The sequence below is a fragment of the Grus americana genome, chromosome Z (genome assembly GCF_028858705.1).
Source record: "Grus americana isolate bGruAme1 chromosome Z, bGruAme1.mat, whole genome shotgun sequence".
NCBI classification, from domain to species: domain Eukaryota; kingdom Metazoa; phylum Chordata; class Aves; order Gruiformes; family Gruidae; genus Grus; species Grus americana.
In genome coordinates, this window is record NC_072891.1 from 17933362 (window position 1) to 17956590 (window position 23229).

The window sequence follows — 23229 nt, forward strand, 5'->3', positions numbered from 1 at the left end:
CTCTATCATGCTGCCAACTTCACCTCAAGATGTTTAAACATTTTGTTAATGCTAAGAAAACTCTCATTGTTTTAACTTATTCAATATATTCACAGTCAGTAAAAAGACAAAGTAATTAATACATTTCATTATGTGTCTTCCTTCTCAAGAAAATGGATCTAGGATAAAGACAGTACTATTGCTTGTCACTCCATGGCATATCTGAAAGGTGAGCATGTGTGGTACTCAGTAGACCTATCCAGGCTCCTGTCAAAATTTATTAGTGGGTTTATATAACTAAAACTGATGTCCAGTGCCAATCAGAAGTGCTTTCGCAATGCAATATTTTTTAAGGCTTCTGTTCAAATGGAAACCCAAATATCTAACAGATGACATATTAAATGTAAGTGCCTCTTTGCAAAAGTACTCATACCATTACAGTGCTGGAATAAAATTACAGGGAGAGAAAAAAGAACTGAAGCAAAAAATAGAAACAGAAATTAGATAACATCAAAACCTTCATCCAATTTTACAATCTGAATTGAACTTCCATGCATTTTTACAACCTCATAGTCTATCTTCTTTCAGAGATAGTTAAGAATTCTGAACAATAATAGCTGCAACTTGCATAGTATGAAATAGATACTACATTTTACCATTCTGCTCCACAAGTATCGAAACATTGTTAGAATGCTGCTAACAGTGCTTGATACAGATCATAGAAAGCCAGACTCTTAACTTTAGTATCTACTACAGAAATGGTGAGTGGGTGAACCCACCCATCACATAGAACATACATCTATGCTGATCTAAGATTTCCAGGGGATAGTAGTATATACTCAACAGATTTTAAGAAAATTATGATAACTTCTGAATGTTAAATTGTCAAAGTTATTCTTGTCCAATAAAAGAACTGCAACTAAATGTGGGAAAGCCTGAAGTCAATGCCATGACCTCTTGTTCTGCCTGAGAACATGATCTGTTCAACTAAACTTGATTTGGAGAGGCAGAGAAACCAGTCAACAACAGTTGCCCATGGACTCATTAGACTTTCTAGACGACTGGAGGCAGCAACGGCTCCACAGCTATCCGCTTGTTTTGGCCCTCCATCGCAGTGGTGCCCCATGAGGTCATCATGCAATGGACAGGTATCCCGGTTTCAGCTCAGATAGAGTTAATTTTCTTTCTAGTAGCTGGTACAGTGCTGTGTTTTGGATTTAGGATGAGAATAATGATGATAACACACTGATGTTTTTACTTGTTGCCGGGTAGTAGTAGTGGTGCCTACACTAAGGCAGGGACTGTTCAGTTTCCGACACCCTGCCATGTGCACAAGAAGCTGGGAGAGCACAGCCAGGACAGCTGGCCCAGGCTGGCCAAAGGGACATTCCCTACCATAGACCGTCGTGCTCCCTATGTAACTGGGGAAGCTAGCCGGGAGGTGGGATCGCTGCTCGGAAACAGACTGGGCATCGGGTTGGTTTTTTTTTTCCTTCTGCATGTGGTGAGCAGTTGCATTTGTGCATCACTTGTTTTGTTGTTATTGTTAATGTTATTATTATTACTGTTATTACTGTTTTGTCATTTTGTTGTTGTTGTTGCTATTATTATTATTCTCTTACTTTTTTTTCCTACTAAACTGTCTTTATCTCAACCCATGAGTTTTTTTCCCATTCTCCTCCCCATCCCCCATCCTGGGGGCGGGGCAGGGGTGAGTGAGCAGATGTGTGGTGCTCAGTTACTGGCTGGAGTTAAATCACAACAACGTGCCACCAGCACACGGATCCAGCACTAATTTCTGGGCCACTTCCATCATACCAGCACCAGCCTCCTAGCATGCAACAAACACCCTCGTCTTGATAAAGGTTCATGGCAATCAACAATAGTAACAGTTTAACTGGTCACAAAACATTTAAGAACCACAAGTTTAGTTTTTGCTAGATTTGCACAGAGCATATGGATTACATTAGATTTTTGAGATTGTGTCCTGTATTCACCAAATGATCCAGGTTTATAAATTCCCTTTGTTTCACATTTATCCATGAAAATACTTCTGAGTTTACAAATTGCTGATCTGTGAATATAAATAATTAAGTGCAACTGTAAAACACACTAAAGGAAGAATAACATGGGATTGAGAATGGCATGAGAATTCCAGTTTTAAAATTCTTTATTCCAAAAGAAACCTACAGAGGTGTGGCTTGACTATCATTTGAGAGAGTTGACAGCAAAGTACCTTTAACTGGTATGCAGAAAGTGCATGAAATAGACTTTACAAGTAATTCCCTGCATGCCACAAATTGATTTATGTCTTACACATTTTCAGTCTTACAATAAATGTGAATACTAAGTGCTATAAATATTCAGTTTTATCCAGGCTGTATGTATTTTTGCTTAGTATGTGACGGTATTCACCATATCTGTACCATATCTGGCAAAAACTTCCTGATTTCTCTTATATTTTTAAATTCATATAATAGGCTTCTTGCTGTGCTAGATTCCTTTCCAATAATCTAGAATTACCACACAGAAGGAACCACTAAATTCATATATCACTGCTACTATGATCTATGGGTACAATTACCACAAATGCTTTTACAATGGTATAAACCAAAATATTTCACAAAATTGTTCTGGAGAATAAACGTCTCCAAGGAATCCTGAAAATAAGCGGAAAACAACTAGGAAATAATCAGAAGAGGTGTATTTGTATCTGTGGCTCATTCCTAAGCAAAACACTGCTTGTTTTCAGAGTGACCTTTATGTTTCACCAGGACAGGGAGCAGTTATGCAACGAAGGCTAACCAAAGCCGCACAACAACCAGCCACCCAGACAACATGAAACATAATACAGAACCAGGTGTTTTTATCCTACAGTAATCCACGGTTTAAAGGATCATTATGTACTGCGATTATGCAAAACACTCTGGAGTTCCTGATGTTGAATATCAGCAAAAGTGGTAGTGTTAGGGCTTCGGTAATAAAATAAGATTGAATGCTAGGGACTAAGAGATTGTACCAGTTTTGTATTTTTATTTTAGCCCACAATATAGTATAAGCTGAATAGTTAATAGGAAAAACTCTTATTATATTATGATTTATTTTTCATTTAGAAATGAATCAGACATTTTCTTTCACGAAAATGTTTCCAAATGCCATTCTGTACACCATGTTATAAAACATTCCTCTTTCATGTGAGAAAAACTAGATGCAACTCCCTGTATTGCACTTCTGTGACCTGAGCAGAGAAAGTAATACAATGTGTTGCTTGCCTCCCAGTTCTGAACATCCTATTATTCATGTAATCAAGAGTGAGCTGAAAAGATGGTGCAAGGAGCTGCTAGTAAGACACAGAGGTAGCCCTTTGTTTCAAACTATTTTTGGTATTATTTATTTACTTTTGCTACTCCCCCTTCCCTCTCCCTCCCATGAGGATGGTTATAAATTTAAAACTTGCAATCTCAGAGTTCCAGATTTACATAAGGTATTATAAAATATTGACAAAAAGCAAGGAAGAGATATTTTCAAGAATATGGAGAAAAAAAATTAAGAGCCTGGGGTTAATGAGATCTTTCAGAGCTCATAACAAGAAGCAAGAACTGACCTTAGCCCCATAGCGAACAGCTACAGAGCTTACTGCTCCTCTGAAGCTGACTCAGTACAGCTACTACTACTTGCCATTAACTGAAAGTACAGAGGTCAGCACTGCACCGCACTGAACTATTCCTGAAACTTTTTAAATGCTTCTAAATGACTCAGAGCTTTAATATCTCTAGGTGAAAAAAGTCGTCAAGTATTAAAATGTATTTAAAAAAAAATTTTAAGGAATATTTTTTCTAAATTTTAAAAAATTATTTTATACAAAAATAAAAAAAATCCACATCATGCTAATTATTCCTTTGGCATTCTCAATTAAATTTATAGCCTTCTTTCAGTGATCTTTTTACTCATAATTTATCTACTATAATTTCAAAAATTATGTTAATAACATGGTGTTTTTTATAGGTCTGGAACATGGTGCTGAAGCTTTGGTAATTTATTTATTGCCATAGCCTATACTGGATAGGATGAACAGTCTGTTCAAAATGAATGCCTACCCAAGCAGCGATAAAGAACTACTTAGTATTAATTAATCAATGTTTGTACTAAGATTAGTAATGTAAGGCACTATGAATTCTAACAGCCATTTTATTTTCCACTTTATATATCCAACCCAAATAAAACTGAGTCTTAAAGAAGAAAATTTCAGCTCTAAATTAGTTAATTCACTTATAATTTGCTATATATACAACTGTGTAAAAAGTCATTCAGATTTGCTTTCTTTATTATTTCCTGGTTGTTGCCCATGGATACATTCGATGTCATTGAATCAGTGTAGTTTCATACATAATTATCCTTATGATATATCTAGATTGACCCAACAGAACCACAGAATCCTAGAATGGTTTGGGTTGGAAGGGACCTTAAAGATCATCTAGTTCCAACCCCCCTGCTGCGGGCAGGGACACCCTCCACTAGACCACGTTGCCCAAAGCCCCATCCAACCTGGCCTTGAAGACTTCCAGGGATGGGGCATCCACAACTTCTCTGGGCAACCTGTTCCAGTGCCTCACCACCCTCACAGTAAAGAATTTCTTCCTAACATCTAATCTAGATCAACCCTCCTTCAGCTTAAACCCATTAACCCTTGTCCTATCACTCCATGCCCTTGTAAACAGTCCCTCTCCAGCTCTCCGCCAGGCCTCCCTACAGGAAGGCCACAATAAGATCTCCCCAGAGCCTTCTCTTCTCCAGGCTGAACAATCCCAACTCTCTCAGCCTGTCCTCATAGGAGTGGTGCTCCAGGCCTCTCATCATCTTTGCGGCCCTCCTCTGGACTGACTCCAACAGCTCCATGTCTTTCTTGTGCTGAGAATTTCAGAGCTGGACACATTACTCCAGGTGGGGTGTCACAACAGCAGAGTTGAGGGGGAGAGTCACCTCCCTCGACCTAGTGGTCACACTTCTTTTGATGCAGCCCAGAATCCAGTTGGCTTTCTGGGATGCAAGCACACATTGAGCTTCCTGTCCACCAACACCCCCAAGTCCTTCTCCCCAGGGCTGTTCTCGATCCATTCGCTGCCCAGCCTGTAGTTGTGCTTGGCATTGCCCTGACCAATGTGCAGGACTTTGCACTTGGTCTTGTTGATTTTCATGCAGTTCACACAAACCCACCTCTCAAGCCTGTCAAAATCTCTCTGGATGGCATCCCTTCCCTCCAAAGTGCTGACCGCACCACACAGCTTGGTGTCGTCAGCAAACTTGCTGAGGCTGCACTCGATCCCACTATCCATGTCGCCGACAAAGATGTTAAACAGTGCTGGTCCCAATACCGACCCTGAGGAACACCATTCGTCACTGGTCTCCACTTGGACATTGAGCCGTTGACCACAACTCTTTGAGTGTGACCATCCAGCCAATTCCTTATCCACCGAGTGGTCCATCCATCGAATCCATGTCTCTCCAGTTTAGACACAAGGATGTTGTGTGGGAAAGTGTCAAACGCTTTGCACAAATCCAGGTAGGTGACATCAGTTGCCCTTCCCTTATCCAATGCTGTAACCCCATCAATAGAAGGCCACCAAACCTGTCAAACATGATTTGCCCTTAGTGAAGCTGTGTTGGCTGTCACCAATCACCTCCTTATTTTCCATGTGCCTGAGCATAGTCTCCAGGAGGGTCTGCTCCATGATCTTGCCAGCCACAGAGGTGAGACTGACCGGCCTGTAGTTCCCCAGGTATTCCTTTTTTCCCTTTTTAAAAATGGGGGTTATGTTTCCCCTTTTCCAGTCAGTGGGAACTTCACCCAACTGCCATGACTTGTTAAACATGATGGAGAGTGGCTTGGCAACTTCATCTGCAGGTTCCCTCAGGACTCGCGGAAGCAACTCATCGGGTCCCATGGACTTGTGCACATTCAGGTTCCTTAGATGGTCTCGAACCTGACCTTCTCCTTTAGTGGGCAGTTCTTCATTCTCCCAGTCCCTGCTTTTGCCTTCTGTGTTCTGGGCAGTCTGGCTAGAGCCCTTGCTGGTGAAGACTGAGGCCAAAAAGTCATTGAGTACCTCAGCCTTCTCCATATCCTGGGTAACCAGGTCTCCCATTTCCTCCCAGAGAGGGACCCACATTTTCCTTTGTCTTCCTTTTATCACTAACATACCTATAGAAGCTTTTCTCGTTGCCCTTGATGTCCCTGGCCTGATTTAATTCTATCAGGGCTTTGGCTTTCCTAACCTGATCCTTGGCTGCTCGGACAGTTTCTCTGTATTCCTCCCAGGCTACTTGTCCTTGCTTCCTCCCTCTGTAGGCTTCCTTTTTTTGTTTGACTTTTCCCAGGAGCTCCTTGTTCATCCATGGGGGCCTCCTGGTGTTTGTGCCTGACTTCCTCTTTGTTGGGATGCATCACTCCTGAGCTTGGAGGAGGTGACCCTTGAATACTAACCAGCTTTCTTGTGCCCCTCTTCCCTCCAGGGCTTTGTCCCATGGTATTCTACCAAGCAGATCTCTGAAGAGGCCAAAGTCTGCTCTCCTGAAGTCCAGGGTAGTGAGCTTGCTGTGTGCCCTCCTCGCTGCCCTCAGGATCTTGAACTCCACCATTTCATTGTCACTGCGGCCAAGGCTGCCCTTGAGTTTCACACTCCCCACCAGCCCCTCCTTGTTGGTGAGAATGAGGTCGAGCATGGCACCTGTCCTTGTTGGCTCCTCTATCACTTGGAGAAGGAAGTTATCATCGACGCATTCCAGGAACATCCTGGGTAGCTTATGCCCTTCTGTGTTGTCCCTTCAACAGATATTGGGGTGACTGAAGTCCCCCATGAGGCCCAGAGCTTGTGAACGTGAGGCTGTTCCTGTTTCTATAGAGGGCCTCATCTGTTCTGTCTTCCTCATTTGGTGGCCTGTAGAAGACCCCCACTATAAGATTCCCTGTCCCTGCCCTCCCTTTAATCCTGACCCATAAGCTCTCAGTCGGCTCCTTATCCATTCCCAGGTGGAGCTCCCTGCCTTCCAGCTGATCATTGACATAGAGGACAACACCCCTCCTCGTCTACCCTGCCTGTCCTTCCTAAAGAGCCTTTATCCTTCCTTTCCAACACACCAGTCATAGGAGCTATCCCATCACATCTCTGTGATACCAATAAAGTCACAGCCCTGCAGGCATGCGTATGTCTCCAACTCATTTGTTCCCTGTGCTACTTGTGTTGCATAGCAGCATTTAAGTTGGGCCCCCAATGAAGCTGACTGACTGGCTGGAACTCCTTTGTGCAGCACTTCATGTGCTCTCCTGCTGACCTGTGATCCTTCTCCCAGCTCTGGGCATCTATTGCTGGCACTGGCATCAAACTGGTAGGAGTTGGACGGATCGAGGTTCCCCTCCCCCAGCAACTTTAGTTTAAATCCCTCTTCACCAGCTTGGCAAGCCTATGACCGAAGATGCTCTTCTCCTTCTCTGACAGATGGACCATGGTCTAAGTAGCCAAGCCCCTGGCTGTGGCCCCCCTCCCTTCTGTGTGTGCCAGTGGGGGAGTTTTTGTTTGGCTGTGGGTCCACTGCAGACCACGCTTGGAACCAGCTATCTAACTCCTTCTCAGCCTCCCTGATGTTATGCAGCCTTCTCACTGCCTCCTGCAGCCCAGCTACCTGCTGCAGGAGCTCCTCCACCTGGGCACACCTTTTGCAGGCAGGTCTGCCACCTGTCCCAGAAGTTGTCAGTGGTCTCGCAAACTGCACAGCAGAGTGAACAACATCTCTAAGGCACTGGGTGTTGTGACTTGACGCTACGCAGCAGGACTTTGCTTAAGATTGAATTTTCCAAGTTTGCAGAAGATCACAAAAGTCTCATTATTTAATAAAAAAGAGCAGTAAAATTTCATGAAATTCAGTCACAAATACTCATCAGTCACAATACTCATCAGCCAAAGGTCTTTGAAAAAGACATTAATTCAAATTGTTTGTAAAATATCTTTCAAACAAAACCTGATGCATCTGAGACATGATTTCACTCTACACATTCAGAGAATCAAAAACTGTAAAAAATTTTCACAAGCTTTCCATGGAAAACTCACCTCCTCTTTAGTCAAATATTTTGATTCACTAGCAGATGCTCAGTGAAATGAACACTGACTTTTTTTATCTCACCTTCAAACACAGCTTTATTTCTTTAGCTTTCATGGATCATCAGCTCACCTAACGGAGAAATCAATGTTCTATATAGAACAAAACAATCTTAATAGAAATAACAGTAATTTAAAATGTTATTACAACATACTGTAACAAGCACTAAACTTGGTATTATCCATGTCAGAATTTGATTCTTACAGGACATGCCATCTTTTTCTTGCTGTGCAACTACACTATTCTTTTAGTAAGACAGAGCAAAGCTAGACATGCCTGAAAACATTTGCAACTTGCAAATAATTAGTGGGATGTGTCAGAAAGGACAGGAGGATGAAGAACGGAGGGCTTTCTTCAGGGGACACAAACTATTTTCAAGATTGCACAGGTGTTTGTGCTTGAAAACTTTCTGAAAAATCGCCTTTTTTTTTTTTCACAACCTAAAAGTGAGGATATCCCCTTCTGCCAAGCTATCCATTTTCATTCTGCCCGTCTGTCTCTTACACACACCTAGAGGAAAACATGCCTCTTCTGGGAAAAAGGCATACAAAGTAAATATTAAATTCTTTCTATTTTAACAAGAAATATTAAATTCAACATCCTCCATGGAACATATTCTGTTTAAGTGATACAAATCTATTGTGGAGTGCTTCTGTGATTTTGGCTCAGAAGTAATTTTTTAATTTTAAAATTTCCAAACTTCGAATTTAGTATAACCTATCTGTGTGATCACATTCATACAAATGCATTAAAATGACTAGTGAAGTGTCACTTCTTTACATTGGCCAGTTTTGTGGTAGCAAACAGGTTACTTCTGCAGTTGTGTTGTCCTTTTATATGGATAAAACTTTCCTCATCTGAATGCACTTAATTTTGCAAAGCTTTAGGAAGACAAATGATTCAGTTCAGAGTTTTTGTTTTGTTTTTAAAAGATAAACTGTTCTCCTGAAGTTGTTGATTTATATTCTTTATTCCCCTCTATTTCTTCCCTGCCAGATTTTAGCTTTTCTTAAGTAAACACAAATGAGGAATCTTGCAAGGCTGGAACAGTCCTGTTCCTGGCTCAACCCTTTCAATTGTAAAGTACTCACAGCATCTCCTACACTTCAAGTGCTGAGGTTGAAGAGCAGAAATATTATTAAGTAGAAGCCTGTTACACTTTCTCAGGTGAAAATTTTATCAGTATTTACTCTTCTTTTTAATTTAAAATATATCAAGCTTAATGAACTTTCACTGATTTAGCTAGGCAACCTGCTGAAGCAGCAGAAAGGCTTCCTCCACCTGCCTGAGACTGGTCAGTCTGAAATGCAGCAGAGGCTGATGTTCTGAAAACTGTTTCCCTGCCTGAATTATGAGCAGTGCTGGACCTAGGAATCTTACAGCTTAACAGTTTCATTCTGATTCAGACTAAAAGCGATTAAATAAATAAAATAATAATGAAGTTTTCAGACCACTAGAAATCTTCATTTCATTTCAGACTAATACTCAAGTCCTTCACTTCAAGGTTAGCCATATATACTTAGAGATCAAATTTATGTGCCTTGCTGTTATTTTTTAAATGTAACTTCCTACCTAGTAGCAGAAAAGGAATTCAAAGAGAGATTAATAAAATTCAGCAATACCGAGTCTTCTTTTTATATAGCCATAGAACGTATTTAAAAATTACAAACTTGCACAATTTCAAACAGATTTCACGAGTTTTATCTGATAACTAAACACACTTAGCAATGGCAATTTGCAGTTTGTTGCTCAGTTGAGATTCTATGCACAAGGCAGATGATTAGATAAATGCAGCTCTCAGGGGACCTGATCAGAGCCCAGTGAAGCCAATGAACAGCAATTTACTACTTTCAAAAAGCTTTGGTTACAGCATTTGGTTAGGTTTAAAGCTTGAGTGCTTCAAAGGCTTGATTGCTAGAAAAGAAAATCACACTACTGTCTATGAAAAGTGACTATAGAATTAACTACTTAACATTACATTAAGATATATATATATGTATATTCAACCAATATTTAAGCAGTGGACGTTTCATCAAAAGATTTTTAATTCTTGGCATGCATGCAATAGCTTCTCTCTAAAGTTTTTATAGTATTTTACATGCATTAACAAATTAAGTCTCAGATTTCTGAGAAATAAAGGTATAATAGTAATGTTGCCTTCATTGCACACAGGAGGGGAGGAAGGAGAGGACAAAGAGAAATTTATACAATATGGCAATATTATTTAACTATGAGTCTCTTCAGTTTTAGCCAATAATCCCCTACCACAAGTGCCTGAATACATCTGATGTTTGCAGTTGCTTTTCCTCCAGAGAAACTTATTAAACTACAGTAGAAGGAATTAAAGCCTGACTTCCACTTAACCTTGGGCAAGAACAGTGCACCACTGTCAGTGGAGCTCTAATGCTGCTTTTGCAGCCCCTCATCTTTATGCAGTTCCTCCTTTCTTCAGCCCCATTCCTTGGTAAAAAAGCCAGGGTAGTGCTCCTGTACAGATAGCTACCAGCTAGGAAAAAGTGCTGATGAAGAGTCAGGACTCACAAATGAGTTTTCTCCTGGAAAAAGTTGAATCTGTCTATGCCAACAGGTATATTTAGATCATCAAGACTGCTTCTGCATCAACACACACAAGTCATAGCACAAGTAACATTCCTTCCTCAGATTCACCCACCCTGTTCAAGCTTTTAGACCATAGCCTCTCAGTATCAGGCATCATGTGTAGGGACCCCAACTGATTTGTTTCAGTTTCATATAACCAACCCTTAAACCAACTGCAAATTGCCACATACTGTTTCTTTAAGTGTCAGCAAATTTCTGTAGTGGATCACTGTAAAATACGTATTCACATTCTCAAATTAGAAATGACCACTTTACAGGCATGAGAAAAAGTTTGAAAGAGACAGATCTAAAAATATTTCAGCTGCAAAATAATCTCATATCTCATGCTGGAACACTTGCATTAATTAAGAATTTTGTAGTGACAGTAATTTTAAGAGCGCCATTTCGAAACATGACATTTAGGATGCCTCCATACTAAGTAAAAATTCAGAGGCTTAAATTGGGAGAAGCCTTCTGTAATTCTTCTCAACAAAGTGTCATGTGAAAAGGAAGGTAACTTAACCCACACCCCCTCACAAAACCAAGAAAGTCAGACAATATCACCTAATACTCTTCTCTAATAGATTGGGTTTTTCATCCAATTGCATCTCTCAATTATCAGTGTAATCTTTGAAGTTTCTGCTGGTGGGGAAAAGTCCATTCTCTGTACTTATCTTCAGAGGAGATGATGGGGAAGACATTGCTCAGTAGCTATTGATAGATCTCAGTCATGGGGTTTGGTAAGGAGTTTGGCCTGTGACCACCAAATGAGTTGGGACAATTAAATTTTTGTAAGGTGAATACCTCCGACAAAAAAAACCCACAAGACTAGGACCATCAACTTGGCTCACGTAAGACACTGAGATTTCTGGTATTTGACATATATACTACCACTACTAACAATTCCATGCTGATAATCAGAGGTAAAACTGGCTTTGTGCATATAACTGTATGAAGATAAAACACATTTGGACAAGCAGCTTCAAACACGAATTTTCATTACTAGAATATAGTGTATCATTTCTTGAAAATGTTAACTGAAGGCAAGATTGGGCACTGTTTAAATTGGAAAAAAAAAAAAAAGAGGTAGTCTTCAAATTCATGTAGGGAAAAGTCAGAGATGTGAAAAAGTGTAAAGGAACTATAGATAGGTATGAAACAAGTTGATGGATTATACATGCAGATTTTGTACTCCTACATCATGAGTGAAAACAAATATACATGACTGAATATTTATACACCTCATGTATCTACACAGATGTACAAGGTTCTAATGCAAGAACAAGTAATTTAGATAGCATAAATATACCAAGTTAAATTATTATTCCCTTTTACAACTATCTATGACTGATCTTTGGCTCCAAAGCCTATGTTTCTTCCAATATAAAAATAAGTACTGAGATTTCAACCCTTTAAAATAAGTAGAAGTACCATTTTAGGAATCGGTACGTTGTTTTATTGTAATCCATGAATATACATGTTGCAGTAAATAATTTGTTTTAAAAGGTAATTAAATATGATTAAAATACTGTGTCTTCTGAAGCTAGGTACACTGCTGACATGTTTTCTTTCCCTAAACAAATCTAAACTAGAGCAGAAACCAAAACCTTCTTCCCAGGAAGGCAACCACTAGATTGTAGAGGAGTTCTCACTTTTTTGCTCTGTCAAAGCAGAACAACTCCGAGAGGTGATATTGTTATTGAAAGTACACATGCCAGAAGTGCTATGCAAAGTAAATGTACAGGTATAATTCTCTCCAGCAGAGGACGGAAATTAATCTGCACTTCCAACATCTGGGCTGAACAGGTTTTATTCCTGAGCAGATACAGGAGACATTAATGTGCATGCTCAAAAATACGGCTGGAATTTGTATTAGTATGATTACTGAATTGGGTTTTTATTAATTTTATTAACTGAATTAATCATATCAATTTATCTAAAACATCAATGAATTGAAAACACAATGCACACAACACAAAATATTTTAAGAAATGAAAGACGTAATCTTCCACAAGTCTGCTTATACCCTTCCCCACGTGTACTTATTATGATTCCCCTTTTACAGGGTGACACACCTTAGGAGCTCTGCACCAATGAGCAGGTAGGAAGGAGCATGCTCATTTAGGAAGTTCAATGTTCAGTTTTACCATTACTTTTCAAAACAAAATGTCATACTTCATACACTAAAACACCTTTCCCTACCAGAAATAAAATGCAGCTCTTGCAGGTTTCTCCTCTTTACACCAACTATACTCAGAAATCCCCATTTTTTTCATTATTCAGCTTGTATTCAGATCTCTCTGCTAGCCATTTGCCTTCCACAGTATTTAAGCAGATGCAATGTAATTTTAACATTTCTTTAAAATTTCCCAATTTACACACTGCACACTCCAGTCTTACCATCCTTTTTACAGCATAGCACTGTCTGCATTACCAAAACAAATCAGCTAATTATGCAGCTAGACAGAGCAGTGATCAGACAGACCTGATATTCGCTTGTTTAAAACAAAAAGGAAAACCCAGAAAAGCAAACAAAGCAAACAAGAAAGAGAATACATGATGTTCAAAGATGTTTTAGTTATTGGCCTAAGTAACTGTGATCTTGTTAGTTTTACCTCTGCTCCTCTCGTCGTCTTTTCATGCTATTTACCCTCTAACGCTCCAGCAAGCTCCACGCAAGCAGATCTGATCAAAACCTCACGTACTGCTGTTGTGAGCAGATCAGCGAAGGGTGGAGGTTTGGAATACAAACCAAGTTTCTGGGGATGTACAATCCACCTCTGGCATTTATGAACATTGGTCAGTATAATGGAATGCGATTGTTGGACGGCCCTTTTGCAATTTAATTCAATATAAGGAAACAAAGACTTTTTTTCAGTGAAGTGGATTTGGTTATTCTTAAAAAAGCAATCACATACCTTCCAAAAAACCCCAACAAACCAACCTATGTATACTTATTAATTTTTTTTTAATCTGCCAAACAGGAGATAACCTGCAATATCAAGCACTCCAAGAGATTGCCTTTACATGCAATGAGGTCTTTTCTATTTCCAGTACACCTTTGCCAGCAGCATTATGGCAGGTCATATCCATTGCTAGGTTGTTAATTAAAAAATGAGGTTCCATTACATTTTGTCACAGGTATACACCACATGGTCAAGGTCCATTTCTAAAAACAGTGTGCATTAAATTCACAAACTGTGTGTTGAAAGTCTTTATTGAATTATGGCAGATTGCAGGCTTGAAATACAATTGTCAATTATTGTTTTAATTTAGTCATATGAAATGGGTATTGAGCCACCAGAAGATACCTATTACCAAGATATAGACTAATTTAAAATTCTATTCTATCTTCATTGAGACAGAACCATCTAAAGTAGAGTTGTTATACAAAATACGTATATTAGATAACGTTTTTTTCCTCCACAGTTGCCCTTTTTTTTAAAAAAAAAAAAAAAAGAGGAAGTCACTTTAAGCTTCAGAAAAACTTGTCTGTTTTCAGCCTGAAAAACAAAGGATTGATAAAGATATTAAGATCTGAAAACTTATTCAAACTCAACCACAGGCTTTGTTATGTGCTTCACCTATAAATATCAGAAAAAATATAAAAGGGAATTATTTAATAATCTACTTCTCCACTTTATATTTTGGTAGATTGTTTTGTTTTTCACAGTTGACTTTGAAGTCTCTTGCTACAAAAATTCTCTTTCTCCGATCTTCAGGCATTCAAATGAAGTAGTTCGTACTCCTTAACAACAGCACAGCCCCCGTGCTGCTCCCAACATCAGCCACACAGTACACATTAAGGGTGACAGGGGAAAGTGTTTGCCTGCAAGTAAAGTTGCCTATAATCGTAGCCACTGATAAGCGTCTCTAAAATAAGCACTCAAAGAAACTTTGGTTGGGGACCTATGACCTGAACTATAAACAACAGCAAAAGTACCAAGGAAGCAATTTACTCACATAAATACAGATGACTGTTGCTTTCATAGAGCAAAACAAAAAGAGCTTCCCTTTACTGTGGTGAATAAAACACCAGGTTTCCATCTTTATCTTTCATCCATATTCACTCGAAATGAAGTTCTCTATATATAATAAATAGGTTTCTGGCTTTCAGCAAATGAAAATGTTTTACTTTGGAGATCTCAGAAGAGGTTTTAGCCACAAGCCAATATTCCTCAGAAAGACAAAATTTAATTTAGCCAAATATTTATGTTTCAGTTTTGGAGGACAATTAGTTATGAACTATTCAAAACTATTAACTAAATATAGTTAACTAAATATAGTTAACTATTAACTAAATATAGTTAACTATATTTAACTATTCTTTAAGCTAAAGATGTGTAATAATTAGTCAAATAGATGTTAATAATTCATCGCTGGAAAACAGCAAGAAATTGAGGGTGAAAAATTACTAATAGAACTTTTCATCATAATCTTATAAAAAATATTGATCTGTGAACTGCAAATCAAAATATACACTATGACAGAAATGGAACATGAAGCATAAGCAAATTATTCTGATATACTCTAGTTCTGCAAATGCAGAGCACCCATGGGTGACTTTTTTTCTTAAAATCAGTTTTACCATTTACAGCTCCCTATGGCTAGAATCCTGAAAGATGTTCAGGCACAGAGTCCAGATGCTTACAAGTATCTAGGTCCCCAGCTTGTTCCGAAATCCAAAGATAGGCTCCTGACTTCCATCTCAGATCTTCATCTAACATCGTATAGATTTGCACACTCTGTGCAGAGCACTGGGTAAAACTGACATTTTCAAAGCATTTCCAGAAATGGAAAAGTTTGTACTGGAAACATGAAACCAAGTTAAATATCATATTCTGTTTGCTCATTTTGTCAGTGGCATAAAATCAGTATGTACATTCAAAGTTAAGATGAGCTGCTATTCAGTGACACTTCATGGAATTACAAGTCAGTAGCCCCAGCAGAAACATCAGCTACCATTTTACGCAGATTTATGGTACCTGCGTTCCTGGGCTATAAAGCTAGCTCTCCTTCCCTGAAGCAAGTCTGAACTCTGTCGTGCTGCGAGGAACAAGTGTGGGAGTGGAAGTTCACTGCAGTTCTCCCATCCCTTCCACAGAAAGATAAATTTGGTCTAGCCTGTGGAGAATGTAAAAGTTAGCTGCAGCTTAGAAATGATAGAAACAACCATGGTCATATCAAGCAACGTTCATACAGTCCTGGAGAATGAGGGGACTTGTGGTGGAAATTGCTGAATAACACTGACAGCTTGTATGACACTGAAGGAGTATTCCTCAGACCTGTCTTAGCGAGAATCATCTCTCGACAAAAGAAAATTACCCTGCATGTGAACCACAGAGCGCAGCATACAGGCAGACTACATGAAAATCTACCTTTAGGAAACAAGAATGGAGGACAGTTTAAAGGTTAGCAAGACATTTTAAACTCACAGCTAATACCTTTAAATAGCAAACTAAAACCAAAGACATTTACTTGGATTTAGTCATCATTTATGTTGTATTTAGTTCACATCTAGCTAAGTAATATGCATATGAAAGAATACAATTATTAGATCCTGGATTTAGTTCTTTTCAACATGAAAAACCTTGGGTTTTGATTTCTTCTTTGGTTCAGAGAGATCAGCCATCATAATAAATTCACTACTCTGACAAATACACAATAAGAACATCTACAAAACCTACTCAACCTTTCAACACTCAGCAGTATATCACTGCATTTAATATTCTGTTCCAAATTTCAAAAAACACCTTTAAGTTCATAAAAACATGTATTTCAGATATATACTGACAGAATTAAAAGTCAATTTTGGTCATGTGGGCACCTAAATTAGGTTACTTCTCTCTCACTTGTCCCACACATGCAATGTCTATTGCTTAATAAGCCATTGGATTTCAGACATTTTTGATTTTGACCCTTTTTAAATGCTCTGTTAGATTGCCTACCATCTGGTAGTGCTTACTCTTGATACCACACTCCCTTTGCATTATAGAAGTGTGTTTCTTCTAATTATATCTTTAATGTGATAGATGTATGCAACACTAGAATTCCCAAGCTGGCAATAAACGGGCTGAGGGGACAATTTCGGCAAAGTATCTTGTTACTAGGTCTATGGTAACAGCGTGTTCACTTGCATCAGGTTGGAGTTCTCAACAGAAAGCACCTGTCCAAGTCATGGGAAATACAAAATGTCCATAGAATTATTGGTTTTTTTAATTATTAGAAGGTATTTATTTACAAACTCAAAGACACTATTAAAGAATACCTAGGCTAACTTCTCCCCACTAGTTTGAACAAACAGCTCAGTATCTCCTAGATAACAGACTCAGTAAATATGGAACGCTATATAGCAGAGCTAACAATTTTTTTTAAAAAATAATGCATGCATCATTTCCATTTTTATAAAGGAATTCATTATATCTTCAGGAAAAGATGTAGGAGGGAGAAGCAAAAACATAATGAGGGAAAAAAGAAGTTGTTCCAAAAAGAAAAATCTGTCAGGGACTACATCACCGTGCTCTTGCTAACTTTGAACTGCAAGTTGCCTATAGCAGGATTTCACTACCTGAAAATTAGACCATAAGAAATGTTATAAATACAAGGCAGAAAAAGCAGGATTCAGTGTTTAGGGAGTCATCTAGATAAACAGTTTCCATGAACACTGGACACACAGCTCTGAAAAACAGGACATCTCTGAAGTAAACTTGGTAAGGTGGGTGATGAGAAAGGTACCCAATTATTAACTGAAGCTTGAGGTATATGCTTGATTTATTTAAGTACTTGTTTTGTTTCCAAGTTTGTGTTCTAACAGACTAATCCCTAGTCGGAAAAGGAAATTTTTGTGTTAGTACTGAGCTTGTCTGGCACTAAAGACAAGGTGAACCAGAGTGACAGACAAGCTTGGCTGTTACCTTCACCGAGACATCAAGTGCAAACAAGCCCATATGCAGCCATCCCAAGCAACCTGTAGTCTGGGATGTGTTTGGGGAACCCAGAAGTTTGCAAGTGTGTACTGTCAGGCACTAGTAAGATGTTTTAGGGGGTAGTATTACCTACTGCTAGTTTCACAGCAATTTCTTCACCAGACAGAAATCATAAGTCCTCCTGGAGTGAACAGATAGAAGTCACTCAAGAGCCTGATGGAAAACCTCTCAGTAGTCATGTGAAAGCTTGATTGCGTCCCCATGGTTTGGCAGACATACATTTATTCCATCTCCAGGACACAGTCAGACAGATCTTACTCTATGTATCTTATAAAAGTTCTGTATATTTTCCATGGCTTTGACCTAAAGCAAGTTAGAATAACCATTTATCATTACGATCCTATGATATATTACCCTACACTTACTGCAGTCTACAGATTTGCTTAATGTCAGATCATGTCAGAACCACACACTGCCTATTGCTGCAGTCACGTCATAATGAGAGGTGCTTCTCAGAGGATCTGGTAAGTTACTGTAGTTTACAACAGAACCTCAATACTTCCATACTTTACTCTGCTAATAGGAGAGAAAAAACCTGGAGGTAACCAGAGTACACTACCTATAGAATTGGAAGATTTGATATCGTGAGGGCACATTTTATTTCTGTGGTGTTCTTTATATACTTGAGCTTTAGCGTAATTGTAAGCTTCAGTGGATTTCAGACCAAGAATTGCATGAAAAAAAGTAAAACTATCTAAAAAAACCACCCCTGCAGTCAAAACAATGTTTATGTATATTGGCTATTTTAAATTACATAATTTAAAAAACCAAACCAAACAAATAAACAAAAAAACCCAACCTAGCTTTGACTGTGAGCTTAAAGTAACCTGTGCTTTTTCAGTTGAAAACAAAATATCTTAGTAAGAATTTTTACTTTACTACTAGAAATAGAAAAATTATTAATATTAGCAGCATGCTACGTTTCAATAGTGTATCAAATTATTTGTTAAATCATAGAATCATAGACTCGTAGAATGGTTTGGGTTGGAAGGGACCTCAAAGATCTTCTAGTTCCAACCCCCGCTGCTGTGGGCAGGGACACCCTCCACTAGACCACGTTGCCCAAAGCCCCATCCAACCTGGCCTTGAACACTTCCAGGGATGGGGCATCCACAGCTTCTCTGGTGCCTCACCACCCTCACAGTGAAGAATTTCTTCCTAATATCTAATCTAAATGTACTCTCTTTTTATTTAAACCCATTACCCGTTGTCCTGTCACTACACTCCCTGATAAACAGTCCCTCTCTTTCCTGTAGGCCCCTTCAGGTACTGGAAGGCCGCAATTAGATCTCCCCGGAGCCTTCTCTTCTCCAAGCTGAACAACCCCAACTCTCTCAGCCTGTCCTCATAGGAGAGGTGCTCCAGCCCTCTGATTATCTTCGTGGCCCTCCTCTGGACTCACTCCAACAGCTCCATGTCTTTCGTGTACTGGGGACCCCAAGCTGGGCACAGTACTCCATGCTTCATTAGATAAGATAACCACATGAACAACATAGAAATTAATTAAGAACAAAATCCTATTCTTAGCTACATGATGCAACACCAGTTGTGGGAACTTCACTGGCATAAATAAAAAAGGGTTTGGGGTTTGTTTTGGGCTTTTTTAAATATATAATGGAAACAGGCTGCATTTCTTTTGTAATCAAATGAACATTTTCTGAACACAAGTTTACTCCAGACTTGTTCCAGTTGCACTGCAAATAAGATTATGGCAAAATATCATGCAGCTTGCCTGAATCTGAGTGTCATCAGATTAAAAGATATTAGCAGAGATTTTATGAAAGCTAAATGACAGTGTCCTTGAGGTAGTACTGACATTGACTCCAGCTGATACAGTTTTTGGTCATTACCATACCTTACTATGTGTCTAGAACAAGCCCTCCAATAATTAGAGCTGAATACACTATGATTTTTAAAATTAAATCATGCCTCTGGGAAAGAATCAGGGAATAGTCAGCTAAAGGACTTTCAAGCAATTAATGAGAACCGTACTGTCAGGTTAAAAATTAAACATTGCAAAGTAGGTTAAAAGTTTCCTCTCAAAAATTGTATGTTGACATAGAAGACAGCTCTCGGGCATGCTGTTGAGTAAAAGCAGAGGTGAGAACAGATACCTCTTATTTACAACCAAATGAAGTAAATTTCTCTACCAATTTTCATATTCTACCCTCCTGTCTAAAAATAGTATCTTGCCTTTTAGTACCTTCAAACCGAGCCTCTCAAAAAAGCTGACAAAGTTTAAATATTACAGTATCACCAATCTTAGACAGGTAGGCAGAAATGCAGAGGTAAAGATTCATGCTTTTCATCACTTTTGACCAGTGATTTCATACGTCTCTATTTCTGCTACCCCGGGCTGAACAATCACAAACTGAGCCACTCATATTTTAACTTGGTTATATAACCATTAAAAAGCCTAAGCAACTTATCAAACGTTAAGCATTTTTTATTGAGCTTTGCAGCCACTAAAAATCCCAAACCAAATCCTGAATCCAGACTTTTATTTACTATTCCATGCTTTTATATAGTATTCCAATTCACAGCTCCCTCCATGTACTCAAGTCCAAGAAACCTAACATAAAGAAAAATCTTTTACTGACTCAATTATAAGCATTGCTTATTTTGATGAGCTGACAAATAAAGTGCCAGTACACATTCAAAAATGTGTAGTCTTGCTAAAATAATCCACAGGAATAACAGAATCAGTGCATGATGCTGATCTTATGAGATCTAAATTTTGATAAGTATCTATATAGATAGTATTAAGCAAGTGCTTTTTTCTCGTCGTAGTCAAAACAAAAAATCAGAAAACTGAAGAAGAAGTCTCCTGTTATTGAACATCCCAGGTCAGAGTTTAAAGACTTGCATATAACTCCCCCAAAACATTATCTTTGAGATCACTCACAGGAATTCTGTAACATTTTGGTTTGATTTTGTTTTGGGTTTTATTTTTTAAACATATCTCAAAATCATGATGAACATATTTGCCCTCATTTACATTGTGAAGAAGGTGAATATTCTAAAATCAAGCATCTTGCAGAAAAGAAATGTACTTGTGTACTTCTTCCCAGGTGCTGCTAGCAATCTTCAAAACATCCCAAGCTGAATTAAAAGTACCTCAGAGAACTGAGGAATTATTTGAGTTATGCTTATTGAGCTATTCCTCTGCTGTACACTTTATTCTATGCTCAAGTATATAACATGTCAAAAGTGTGAAAGAAAATACAATTAATGGACTGTTATTCCAAGACTAGAATGGACATAATGAAGATTGGGAAATGTTCAACACATATGTGAGCTCAAACTATGCATTAGTATTCTACATTATCTAGAGACAGAAGGATGTCTTATCATAAAATGAATAGCTTTCCTTGAACAAACAAAGGCGTAATCCTTCCTGCATTCCTTAGAGGTCCAGAAGGTGGGTGGCTGCTGCACCAAACTCAGGTGGACGCAGCTGGCTTGCTTTTGTGGTTCTTGAAGAAAATCCCAAAGGGGACAAGAGCACATGGCCTTCATGAGCCCAAAAGCACAACATACACCTCTATGTATCCGTTTTCACTCATAGATTCTCACAACTGGTACAGAAAGAAATGACAGTAGCTAGCTTTAGTCAACTAGATTTTATAACAAATGAATCAGTGACAGTCAATGATGAGACATAATTCAATATTAAAAATAATAGGAACTGAAGATGAAAAACAACCTAATACATTTCTGGCCCATATTCCACATCAAAGCATTTCCAATAGAATATTTCATTGCTTATTTTTGGTCCTGCTTCCTAAATGTCTAATTTAGATATTTGTTGTTGCAATTTCACCCTATTACTTCTACATAATTTCTTTCCTCTTTGTAATATACATTTATGCATTTGAGGACCGTTACCATATTTCTCTTCAGCCTACCTTTATGGGAGTTGTATTTTACCTGGGGAACTATTATAAGCCTTAATATATAACTTACTGTCAGAAAGAGTTTTTAGACATTATAAATGCACTATTTAGATTAATGCTACAATTTTGTCATTTTATCCTTTATGGCATTTACAGAAGTGCAAAAATTGGAATGCAGCAAATAAAACCCCAAACACTAATAATAATCTCTTTAATACTATGTGGTTCTCTATGTTTAGTCACGTTCAAAGATTGAATGTTCAAGTAATAGGAATAGTTTAACTGTATGAAGTTTTTCTGTAATAGAAATAAAAATTATAGTCATCACAATAGTATTTTAAAATGATACATGCAAGATAGCCCTAGCTAAAACTGTGCTTCAGTCATAAAAACATAAATGATTAAAAAAAACCCAAACTTGTGCAAGGAATGTATACAGTATAATTATAAATCTCTGATTATCAGTTTAGTAGCAAATAATTCAAAAGTCTCAATGCTGTAAGAGAACCTCATGACAAATCCTGAGCAACAAAACTGAGATGACTACTTGAGAATCCAAAACTACAGACATTTCATACTCCTACATTACAAGTGACATAATGTATCCATTAAAACCCACACTAATTTGTATCTGATCTATTTAATATAAACCAACATGGTTTATATACTTAATTTTGCATACAGATATCTATATCAATTACATTTAAGTATGATACAACACATTTTGTCTTCATCGCATATAGCATTACCTTCCAACTCTACTGCTCTATATAAACCTAAGTATGTGACAGCTCACAAAAAGATAAATCTCATTAGCTTCAACTGAGACATTATAGACATGTGACAAAAGAGAGGGACAAAGTGCTTACCCTAAGCTTCTTAAAATATAAGTGATAGGCATAAGAGGCAGAGTGAAGACCGGTCACAAAGAAGAACAGGTTTTAAACCAATGCATGCACAAATTTTAAAAACAGGTACATGAGCTGCAGGTATATGCACAGTCTACCATATTAGGGTGACTGATGGTGGTCAAAGGCAGGTCCAAAAGATAGGTACAAATTAAAAAGAAAATTGATTCATAAGGCAAATGTAAGTTCAAAATGGAAAGAAGTATAATAAAAAACATGAGGCACACTAATACGTTGCAATTATGACTTACAGTTTGGCACATAATTAATTGAAAAATTAAGCTGCACGTGTGCATAACATGGGTGGGTTGCATAAAACTACACAAAACAACAGAATGGTTTTTAATAGCAACAGACACAAAAATATTCTTCCGTTATGTCTTTCACCCTGATTAAAACCCACTGAAACTTGACATTAAATTTACCTGCAAGGTAGCATTGATAAGAGTTTTCTATGATTTATAAAGATTTATATAATAAATGTCATATATTTACATGATAAGCCTCAATTGTGTATACAAAAAGATTTTAAAACTGGAATGCCACGCATGTTAAAATCAACCTGGCATACATTTACTATTCACTATGCTCTGAAATTTTCTGTTCAAGTTTTAGAATTAACTCTGCTTTTACCTTTCTGTTATCATTCAAATAAGGCTTTGTGCTCTTTGAATAGATGAGAAGTTACCCAGAGAGATTCTCTTGACATAA

At 38.1% G+C, this 23229-nt stretch overlaps 1 protein-coding gene across 1 annotated transcript in view; it reads right to left on the minus strand.

Annotated features, from left to right (window-relative positions):
• The window catches only part of HCN1 (hyperpolarization activated cyclic nucleotide gated potassium channel 1), a 213112-nt gene that overhangs the window by 185631 nt on the left and 4252 nt on the right, over positions 1-23229 (minus strand). The window lies entirely within an intron of this gene.